This window comes from Solanum lycopersicum, chromosome 2 (genome assembly GCF_036512215.1).
Source record: "Solanum lycopersicum chromosome 2, SLM_r2.1".
NCBI lineage: Eukaryota > Viridiplantae > Streptophyta > Magnoliopsida > Solanales > Solanaceae > Solanum > Solanum lycopersicum.
Window position 1 is genome coordinate 25,242,219 of NC_090801.1, and position 11,799 is coordinate 25,254,017.

General features: G+C 35.7%; 1 non-coding gene across 1 annotated transcript; it reads left to right on the top strand.

Annotated features, from left to right (window-relative positions):
- The first annotated feature begins 11,070 nt into the window (after positions 1 to 11,070).
- LOC112941011 (small nucleolar RNA R71) lies at positions 11,071 to 11,177 on the top strand. The gene has a single exon (XR_003245843.1). It is a non-coding gene; the product is annotated as a small nucleolar RNA R71 (small nucleolar RNA).
- The last annotated feature ends 622 nt before the right edge of the window (positions 11,178 to 11,799 follow it).

An 11,799-nucleotide genomic window follows, 5' to 3' on the forward strand; every position in this document is an offset into this window, starting at 1 on the left:
GACTATATTTATGGGTTTCAATATTTAGTTTTTGATAACACTTTGGTTTATTAAGTCAATGATTGAGCGTAAGTTAATGAATTCATCTGTCGTCACTCTAAGTGGGTAAGATATCGAGTTGATGTATCGGTGCGTCATGATAATAATATGTTGGGTTCAAGTCCCATTGATTTATCGTAACATCTCGTAACTCGAAATAGCTAGGGATAAGATAAGAAACTAAAAATAATCACTTCTGGAAAGAAAGGGAAAAATCTGAAAAATTTCCTAAGTTTAAGAAGTGAGTTTTGGTAATTTTCAAATGTCCATAATTTATAGCAAACGATGAGTTAGAGGTAGTTATTTCTATGGTTGGAAAGATCTTTCCAACGGCGCCGAGTTTGCACGAATTTGATATCGTATGAGGGAGATAAGCCTATAAGAAGTTTGGCTATTGAAGTAAGGAAAGTCCATTTCGAATTTAAGGAAAGACTAGCATTTTCACCCATTTATTTCCTATTTCATTTTAGGGATATATTTGGGGGTAAAAACAAGTTTTAGTCAGATTGAAAAGTTCAACTTTACGCCTAGGACTTGGAGAAAAGAGAAACAAGAAGGAAACAAGAGAAAGATCAAGGTTTCACCAAGAATGCCAAGGGATTTCAAGTGGAATTTATCGGGGGTGATCCCTATAAAATTATGTGAGATCTTTTGTATTGGGTTAATTCATATGCACACCAATCTTGTTTCAATTCAGTGGTTTTGGAATTGTTAACATTATAAGAAGTGAATTCTTGATAAATATTGTCGAATCCATACTTGGTTGAGTTGATTGAATACTCATTGATGTTGATTAGTAGTTTTCGATGTTGATTTTGAGTTAGATCTGTTGGGTATTAAATGTATTGATGATCCTAAGGGTTTTGGGATAGAACTATGGATGTTTAAGCGATTTCGGACCAAAAAACAAAGAGAGAAGTTTGTTTGCCATACATGGGCAGCACTAAGAACAACGTGCTCCAGCTGCTCTAGGGGCATTTGGGAGGCGCGCCTCCAGTGCACCAAGATGAGGCCTCAGACCAAATGGTCTAGTGCAGCGCGCCCTGACGCGTCCATATCAGCATTTTCCACCTAGTTTCGTAATTGAGACTTTTTAAGTCCTTATAAGGTACATAACACCTTACAATGATTCTAATTACTTAAAATGATTTCTAAACACCTAAAAATCTCTAATGAAAATGAATCATATCCTTGAATCCTTTATCCAATTCAAAGAAAGTTAATATTCAAAGTCAAAGAAGTTAAGGATCAAGTCTAGCAAGTAAATCAAAATAATGTCTTAAAGGTTTTCAAGAGTCCTAATTAAACGTTTTAACTTCATTTTAAGGCTCAAGATTCAAGTCAAAGTAAAGAGTAAAAGTTGAAGTCTTTATTTGAAGAAATATAAAGGGAACTAAGTATTATTTAAGAGTTGAGTTAAGATCAAATTTTCACGTTAAGCAAAGAGTAAAGAGTTTAGTTCATTTCTCAAATGTTATAAGGAAACAAAGTATTTCCTAAAAAGTTCATGAATGGTTTTCACATTTAAGTTTGAAAAAGGATTTCTGGTGACACGAAACCTATGCTCAATGCTCTCTTTCCTATTCCGCTGCGCTAAGTGGTCTTTCCCAGGAAACTATGATTTCCCAAAAGAGTTTTGAATAAGCAAAGGGAAAATTGAGTCCAAGAGAGATTTTTAAAGCTTAGTGTAGAGAAATTATCTCAACCCAAAGAAGGAAGTTGTTTTTAAAAACATATGAGCTAAAATATATTTTGGGAGTAATATTGAGAATCAATGTGGGGATGAGAGGCCATATTAACTCAAGTCTCCATGAAAACCATGTATTCATCATGGGTATTAATGGGTCATACTTTTTAAATTATCACACAAACTAAGCTAGTGGATCCACTAAGTAGAGGAGTTCTATGCGACAACAAAGTATAAGATAATTCTGATAGCGTAGGCGAGATTTTTTATTACCACTTAGGCTCATAGCGGTGGTTGTCTGTTAGAGCATCTCCCACAAAAACTATTTTACTTTCATATATAAGTAATATTGAGTTTATTATTAAATTTTATTTAATGAACTAAGTTGTTTACATTGTTTTGAAAGCTTTACAAATATTGCATGTGTCATTATTGCTTTATGTTATGTTTTGTATTTCACTAATTGAGGAGAGCCAAATGTAAGTGTTTCTTCTTATTCTCTTCGTGCTTAAGTTGTTGTTTAACATTCCAACTCGCATACTCATACATTCAATGTATAAATGTTAGCTGGCCTGCATCGTCTCATGATGCAGGCGTATGTAATCAGGATCAACATCTAGCACCTCTTTGATTTAGTTTAAGCACTCAGAGTTAGTGGTGAGCCTCCTTCCGTTCTAGAGGACTCCTCTATTTATTTTCATGTTTACTTTTAGGATGTTGTGCGGTTTGTCCCAACATCCATCTTAATATGTAGAGGCTTCATTGACGGATTGTCATTCTGATAGTCAGTTTTGATTCTCTTTTTATCAATTATTTCAGATATTTTATTTTGACACCTAAATAAAATTTTGGCCAAGATCTTTATATTATAGTTATCATTGTTAGAATGATTCTTTTTTTATCATTGAGTTAAGTCTTTCACTGAGTTGAGTAAGCCAGACCAAGGGTTCATTGAAGGAAAACATGGTCATTGGGTGCCGACCACGTCTAGGGTGTAGGCTCGGGGCGTGATATTTTGAATTAAGGATTCTTTATATGGATAAGACATTGAGTTTAATTCCTAATTCACTATAGTTATAATATGATGATGACTACGGAAAATGATGAAATTTTGGTGAAAAGTCATTAAATCCACCTAATTAATTTTCTCCATTCTCATATGTGAATGTGGTATCATTGTATAATATGTTTGAAAGATGACAAGTGATTTAATGTATGCATATAGCCATGGTAAAATGTTAATGGTCATCATTATGGTAATTAAAAGGAAGAACAATATGAGTTCTTAATATAATCCTTCAAAATTTGAAGGTAATTTTTATTCATTAAAGTTATATGAAAAGTTATTGGCTACATTGTTATTGGTGCAATCCAATTTGAAATGTTTTGTAAATCCTTCATCAAAATGAAGAAATGCAAAGTGGCAGTATATTTGACCTCTTAAAGTGATATTGAGGTGAGTCACATAAATTTCATAAATACGAAAGTATGACAATGAGTTTCTAATAAAAACATATGGAGCATGTTCAAATGGTTATGGTTAATTTTTTAAAGGAAATGTTTTTATGAATGAGAACATGTTCATGTATTGTAGGATGAATAAAACATCTCACCTCTACGGGAGATTTGAGAGATTGAAAAGAAATATTTTGACATAAATGGTCATGCAGTCATATACTTTAAGTACTACACAAATATTGTGGTATGTTAAATTGTGAATTATTGAAGGAAAAAAGAAAGAAATAATTCTTTCCTATATAAAGGTTGTGGCCATGATCAAAATAAATATTATTGTGTGGCTACACAAAATTTACAATGATTGTGAAGAAATAAGTCTTGCAGGGATAATATTAACCATGAAGATAATAATAATTTTCTCTTTGAAGGAGATGGTCACCATAAGAAGGCGTTGTGAATTTTGTGATAATACAAAAAATTGATTGAGAGTTCAGAAAAAGCTCCAGAAAAATGAAATTGTTCATAGTATTGAGGTTCTAGTAAGTCTAAAATAACTATTTTACTTTCGGAAGAATTGAAAAGAAAAAAAACATTATATTGAGACAATAAATCACGGGAAGATGCAATATCTTCAAATTACTACAACAAAAGTGGGTTATAAATATTTACGCATAAGATTACCCATCTTTTCCCGTTGTTTGTCGTATACAACTATGGGAATCACATGAAAAGTAAACCAGAAGCTTAGTAGAATAAATATCAGTTGGCATAGTGAGTTTTCCATGCGATTCAAATATGTTCTATTCAATCACAGAAATTGACATTATCGAATAAAAACACAATTCAAATCAGCGGTGACACGAATGTCAAATAATAGGGGATTTGGTTTCAACTATCAGCTACAACAACAATAAATAATATGAAAATAATAATATTGAGACGGGTTCTTGGAATGTGATGCGATTATAGGCTAATATAGACAAATTGGTAACTGCAATTGTTAGTATATAGCTTAAATTAGTGAATATGATAGACTTTAGTGGGGGATAAACTTTGTCTCGAATATTTTCCCAGAATCAAGTCGGTTTCTCTCGAACACCAACAAGCAAGCAATTGAGAACAACATATGCCTTAGTCCATAAACTCTCTACGCTTTAGTCCATTCACTCTCTCAAGTTGAATGTGTGGAAAAGGGTTCAAGATTCAGTCTCTTGAGATGAACCCATGACAACCCAATACCTACATACCATCAAAAATAATCTTGGTATTAAAACCTCTTTCTTGAGCAAGCCAAAAATACGAAAGTAAGATTGCATTTGCAACTACAATCCTGTAATACAATTACTAAATGAAACTAACTTTAAACAACATTTAAACTAACAAATAGCAATACCCATAAGCTAAATTAATCCATAATCACACCCTAATTATTGGGGTTTTAGCTAGACATCATAAAAATATAGAAATCGTTACTAAATTGTGTTTCCAACAACTAAGTAATTTCTTCTTTAGAAAGGTGTAAATTGAAGAATCTCAAAAACCCACTAACAGTTTCTTAAAGGTGGAAAACCTCAATTTTTCAAAGCTAAGAAAATATTGTCTCAATACTCTTAGTTTAAACTCAAAATTTACTATAATGAATGTTCAGAAATAAAATTTTATTGACAAAAGATACAACCTAAATATTCAAAAATGAATTTATAGTCGCCAAAAATATGCTTTGGCCTTCAACGTAATAAGTCAGGATCACCGATCAACTCGGTGATCCGCACTTTGGTCAATTTTATCACCTTTTTGCTTTGGCTTTTAGCTTCCTCAAGTTCTATAACTTTGGGCGGTCCAACTTTACATAGTGGAACCGTTCGGTGACACACCAACTGCTCCTTTCTCTCGCCTATTTGATTTTCTCCTTCATGTCTTGGCACACTGGAACTTTAGACAAGATTATAGACATTTGGTGACTCACCCTATGGATTAAGCGATCAACGTACCGTCTTTTCTTCATTCTTTCAGCTACCTTGTTCCTTTTTGCTCGTTAGCGTCCATGCTTTATTTCTCAATCCAAATACTTGAAAATCAATGATTTTACATATGTTATTGGTACAAAATAAGCATTTGAGGACACTAAATCTATCCAAATAAATCCTTAAATGAGTGAAAATCGTGGACTAATCAACACCCCCAACTTAAACTTTTGCTTGTTCTCTAATAAAACTCAAGTTCAACAGTCCAAAAAGGGTGTCACAATAGTGCTTCACAAGACTCAATCAGGAATAAACACAAATAGACCCAACTTACTCATGCAAGGACCAATCGTTCACTCAAAGATTCAAGTTATGACTCTGCATTAGAAAGATTCTCAAGTTCACCATGCTTTCTTCAAATGCAAGTTCAAGTTCAACAAAGGTGCTCAAATGCCCTCACAGGAAGAATGATTCCATTTCACACACAATGGTTAAAAAATTTATAGCTCTTCACTCACTATCGACACTCACACTCACAAAGATGTTCACAATGTATGATTTCATCCATAATTTTGCCCGTGTTTTCTATTCAATACTTGTTTCAGTTCATTCAAGATAAATAAGGTCTTTTCAAGGCTTGTAACAAAGCTGAGTGTAAAGGTATGATTATTTAGTCTTAATGACTTCTATTATCATGAAATGTGTTGTGAACAACACTTCCTTTCATTGTCCTCATCATTCTTATTTATGCTCATAGGTCACCCTATTATTCACTTTCCATGGAATACCAATCACCCCACTTTCTTTGCACTTTCACAACTTTATTCAAACTTTTTCATTCTTTTTATTTTTCATTCTTCTTTCCTTTTTTCCTTTTTATTATATAGAGGGGTTTCATCTCTTTCAAAAACATGGGTAAAGGGGACTTCTTTGAACTTCTTCATTTACATTCTCTTTTCACCACGTCCCGAACTTAGGCTTTTGGCCTAAGTTTTCTATTCATACAAACCAAATCTCATTAGGATTAAGGATAAAAGGGATAAAGAAAGGTCACAATTTCATCAAAGTTTACTCCAAGAAAAGTCTAAGACTAAAAAGGTTTTCAAGCGAAGTTCACACACTCACAAGTCAGGCAACAAATAGGTATCATGTCAAATTGTTTGACTCTTTAAAGTTTCATAAAATCATTTCAAGATCTTGCATCACTTAGTCAACCGGACCAGTGGGAAAAATTCTAGGTGTCATTATACATGGTTCATCCTAAGATCATTACGCAAAACATTAACATCAATGTCAAACAAGACTCCAAACTTTTTCTAATGTGCAATGTTCATCAAAATAGACTCAATTTGATAATTGGCTAGTCGCAAAGAGATGCAAAGAGTTCACATATAGCCTATTCAACTTCATTTGGCCTCATTATAGCCGTATATTGACTTTTGTACAATTATGAGCACTATTGAATTCATCGGTATTGATCAATACCGATACTCGAATTAACAAGAGAACAACCAGATTCAAACACTTACAAGAGGTGGTACAAATATTTTTGGTAGGATACAAATATAATTACAATTAAAACAATGAGTATCAAGATCAATAATCCACAAAAATAGTGCCAAAAAGCAATATTCAACACAAATTCAAATATATAAACAGAATAATAGTAGACAAGGCAGGCCTCACCCCACCAAAAAACAAAAGCTATTTGTTCTGAAATTCAAGCAAAATATCCAAAAGTCAATAAAAGTATGATAAGAGGCAGGTAAATAGGGAATCATTTCTAAATAGTCGCTCTGTTTGTCTGGAAACTAGTGTCCGGTGTCACTTCAGAAGTAGTGGGTCCATTAGGAGCTACCACGGACATCTCCGTTAGTAATATCTGGATCACCGAATGTACAATCGTCTCCTTTAGATCTAACAAATCTCCATATATGCTCTCCTCTCTCACCTCGATCTGCTTTTCATCGTTCTCGACCTCTGACTCATCAGCTGTTGTGCCATCCCTACTTACATTTGCAGTGGTTGCCGGAGGAGTCAAGAAGTCTCTGAGGCATCTACATCATCCACAACCTTTAGTAATGAAGTGAAGTATGTAGACTTTAGATAGTCTACATCGTTCCTTCATTTTTCTTCTTCGGATTTCAATGTCATGACCTTAGAGGTCTCCCACTGTATTCTCTCACAAGCCTAAAATCTCAGTGAGAGTGTCAATGGAAGTCTAGATAGGGATAAGTGCAACCTGGATTCCCATCTCGATCATCCATGGGAAATATCTTTAGTTGAATAACCCCTTCATCAGCTGAATAGGACATGTGCCGTATCTTCTTGATCATCGCCTGAGTAATATTGACGGGCTAGTTAGAGGTTGAAACACCTGGGTTCTCTGAAGAAGAAGTAGGAACAAATGTACTTAAAGACGAGGAGTAGACAAAGATGCCTCTTTATGTATAGAATTGATATCCACCTCTAGAGATGTATCTACCAGAGGTTCTCTTATTCTTTCATCCTCATCTAGAATGTACTCAGCCTCAACACGCCGAATGTCTGTGGAGGATGAAGGGGTAACGTCAGTATCTCTAGTCGCATCACTGGGGACTCCACAATGCGACACAACTGCGTGATTCAGACTGAGAATGGAAGAGAGGTCTGTCTCTACTTGGTCCTCATTGCCATCTCTTGCTCAATAAGAAGTCTCAAGTTGAGCAGTCTCTTCGCTGAGATTGATCCTAAGCAAGCTTCCTTTAAATGTCGAAGGATAGATTGTTCTATGAGGCATGATGGAGCTTCTGATGATTCTAAACCAATACTGGGAAACTACATTCAAGTCATTCTTCTCTATGTGGACTCCCGCCTCTATCCACCTTGGTGTGACATCCAAAAGAAGGGGGGGGGGAATCCATCCCTTCAAGTCATTTAGGGACCGAGCTGTCTCTAAGCCCTCATAATCATGCTTGAACCATGTGGCCTTCTCAAGGACAATGTTCATGATATCGCTGCAACACCTAATTTCTACACCTCGAACCATAAATGACTTCATTAATCTGAAGGCACTTGCCTTTTACTTCGCTTGAGGTACCAAATCACTGTGAGTAGAGTAGAACTCACAGACCCAAGTGGGTATATAAGGGCCTCTAGGCCCACTGAAAATCTAAAATTTTTGCAACTACATCTTCCTTCTAGTCTGTCTGTGAATAATAGCTTCTCTTCGAGAATATTTCACAGCCCATCAACTTTTAATCTATTTAGGAATCAAGTAAGAGGAACTACTAGTGGTACTGGAGCCACAGGAGGTGCCGAAGCTGGCAATGTGTCTGCCGAACAAGGGGGATGTTGGGACTCTAATTCAGTTAGGATGAGATCTAGCATGGATCTCCATCCTTTGAGAATATAATTTCTGGTAATCCTTAGGCTCAAATAATGATGCCGGGAGTCAACATACACTTTTTCTCTATCGGAGTTGTGCTCCTTAACTTCATATGCGGGCCTATTTCCTTTTCCCTTGACTCTCGTTTGAGGTTCAGTTCATATTTTTTAGGAGGATTTTCTCTCCTTTCATTGATACCAACGTACTCTTTTGCGGGGTGGCATGTCGATATTAGTTCTTGACATATATGCAAAACACCAAAAAAAGTAATAATTCAATCAAAGTTGCAGAAAGACTAGCTGAACCAGTCTATGAGTCACTGAATCCATTTGGGGAGCTAGATCGGCTCACCAAAAGGATTGACTCAAGAATCCCAAAAAATTTGGTCTGTCAAGGATGGTAAGAGAATATCAGAAAATCACCGACATCATTCGACAAGCAAGGGCTAGACCGCCAAAAGTTATAGTTTAATACAAGAGTTGGAGAGCAGACAAAGAGTGATGAAGGAAGGCCTTCGGCGAGTCGTCGAGTGCACTCGGCAAACTCAGACATGTGGACGAATTTTAGAGAACCAAACCTCAAATTTATTATGTAATTAAAGGTGATAAGGGCAACTTCGGTGGACTACCGATTATTCGGAAAACTCGACCCAGCTCACCAAATGACCCAACATGCCTACTTCAACCCAACTTCTCAAATTCAACATGCAACCCGAACAAAATATCAGAATATGCACTCCTCTTATTAAAATTATACCCATGCTCCGGGGATACTCAAACTTCTCGTGGTTTGGAAAAATTTGGCAATTTGATGATTTTTCCCTTAGAAATGATATCAACCGCTTCATCATTGGGCAAATTATGTTATTTGGCACAAATGCGGGTTACTTAGACTTAACCCGAGTAGACCCAACAACATGCAAGCATAACCCCACAATTTTAATTAATATTGAGCATGATAATTTTGGGAATTTATCATTATAGGCACGATATTTAAATTTAAATACGCACATGAGCATACAGTCACATAATTAAAAATCAAAGAGGCGCAACACATATCACAAAGATAAGAATCAATTGTAAATGAGTACAAATTGAAAAAAAATTAATTCGTGGTTCTGATAACTAACCTTTGATGTTGAATAAAATACTTTGAAACATTAGGAGACAAATTAATCCAACTCTTAACACAAATACGGTGAAAAAATGTGGGAAAAACACAAAAATATACAAAACTATAGTGCGGGTGTGAGTTTGGGAAGTTTAAAAATGAGGGAAAGTGAATTTTTTTGAAAGTTTGAACCTTTGGCCTTTAAAAACCGTCAAGTTCTCACCCATTCTGTGACATTAGTATTTCTCGCCGACCCATTCGGTGACACACTGATTGGGAACTTACCATGCTAAGATTTACAAAATCTCTAGTTTATATGGGCCGGGGTCCAAATGGAGGACTAAATAGTGATCAGCAATCTGGTCGGTGATTTGGCAAATTGCTCCTAGGCTCACCGAGTTTTACAAACTCTAATTTGAAAATTTATTGAGTCAAACGATAGTGCAAGTTGAGCTCGTTGACCTCCTCAGTGAGTGATCGACTGGACTTTTGGCTCTCGAACTTGCACCTTTCAAACACTTTCCACACTTTGTCCTCAACAATCAACAAATCATTATTTATAAAAACAAAAGAAAGCAAATAACAACTTGGGTTTCCTTCCAAGAAATGCCTTAGTTAACTTCACTACCCGACACAAGTCCGCGCTCAAACCTCATTCTTGGGGTTGCCCATAATATCACTAGGAAATCCCATAGTTGTCTGACATTTAAATGAGACGAGATATGATCCATTTGGGTCTCATACTACTCGATAGAGACGAAATATTATGTAACTGCCTGGATAAGGGTCGACATGTCTTCTTTCATTTATTTAAAATATTGTCCAACCCTTCAACTTTGTTTAGAATAAGAGAAAAAGTATCCTCAGTCCGGCCACCTTTTGGATCCTTTGACTTTTGACACTCGTGAGGAGGAACATACCTATCTTTCTCCTATCTTTGTGATTGTGATTTTGGTCCTTCTATTCTCTTCATGATCTCTGCAACCTTCATTCGTGCTCCAACCTTGGTTACCACCTTGATTAGGGTGGTTTGAATGATAACCACCACCTTGGTTGGCTAGGAAATTTACCTCCTCACTATACAAAGCTTCAAAGTTGGCTTCTTCGGGATTTATACACCCAAACACCCATGACATTTACACCCCAAGGACAAGCACCCATGACATTTCGCCGAAAAATTTCAATTTGTGCCGTGATCTTGGCCATGTTTTGGTCCCTCTCTTGGTCTCTCTCCCTCTGCTCCTTGGTAAATTTTAAAGTGAGTGGGGAAACCCGATCTTCACGGGTGTACCAAGATGGATTGATTGTACTCATGCCATCCTACAGTTAAGTTTCTATTACATCATACTATTGCATCAAACCTCCAGGATAAAGCTGGTAAGCAACACCCTTATTTACCAAATCAAGGCTTCGGTAAAAATATTCAAACAACATATTTTTCAGGCAAGCCATGAGTTGGGCATTGAAGCACCAACTTCTTGAATCGTAGCCAAGTTTCATGAATGGTCTCATCATCCTCATGTTTGAATCTCTTAATTTTATCCTGAAGATTCATCATATTCGAAGGACGGAAATTTGCACTTGAAATGCAGTAATAAATTCTTCCCATGAAGTGATTAATTCTCGTGGCAATTCAACTAGCCACTTACACACTTCTCCCATTAGAGTTAATGGGAACAACCTCAATCAGTCCAAATCTTGGGATATATTCTTGAAGGAGAATAACCCGCAATCATCAATTTTTTTCGATATGCTCATGGGGATCCTCATGATCCAAACCACCGAACAACACCTTAAAGTTCAATAGTTGAAGCATAGTTCTAGTTATATGGAACAACACGTTCTCTTCAACAGACGACAAGTGAATGAAATCAATTACACCCACAAAATTCTAAAAAGTATTTACTTTAGAGAATGCATTGAAAAAAACTCAAAACACCCCTCATAGATATCCATGCATCTTCAAAAATAAATTTTGATGAAAAATGACACCTCATGCAACATATATATGTGGTGTCAGATATTCACTTCAATAAAATTTATACAAAAGCTAACTCTGATGGAGAGTATATGCTAATTTAAGTAAAGTGAATATGATCATCCCTAGATCCAACGAAGGAATAAAATATTACTGAGTTTAGGAGAGTCAATATAAATAATCAAAACTAGAGATT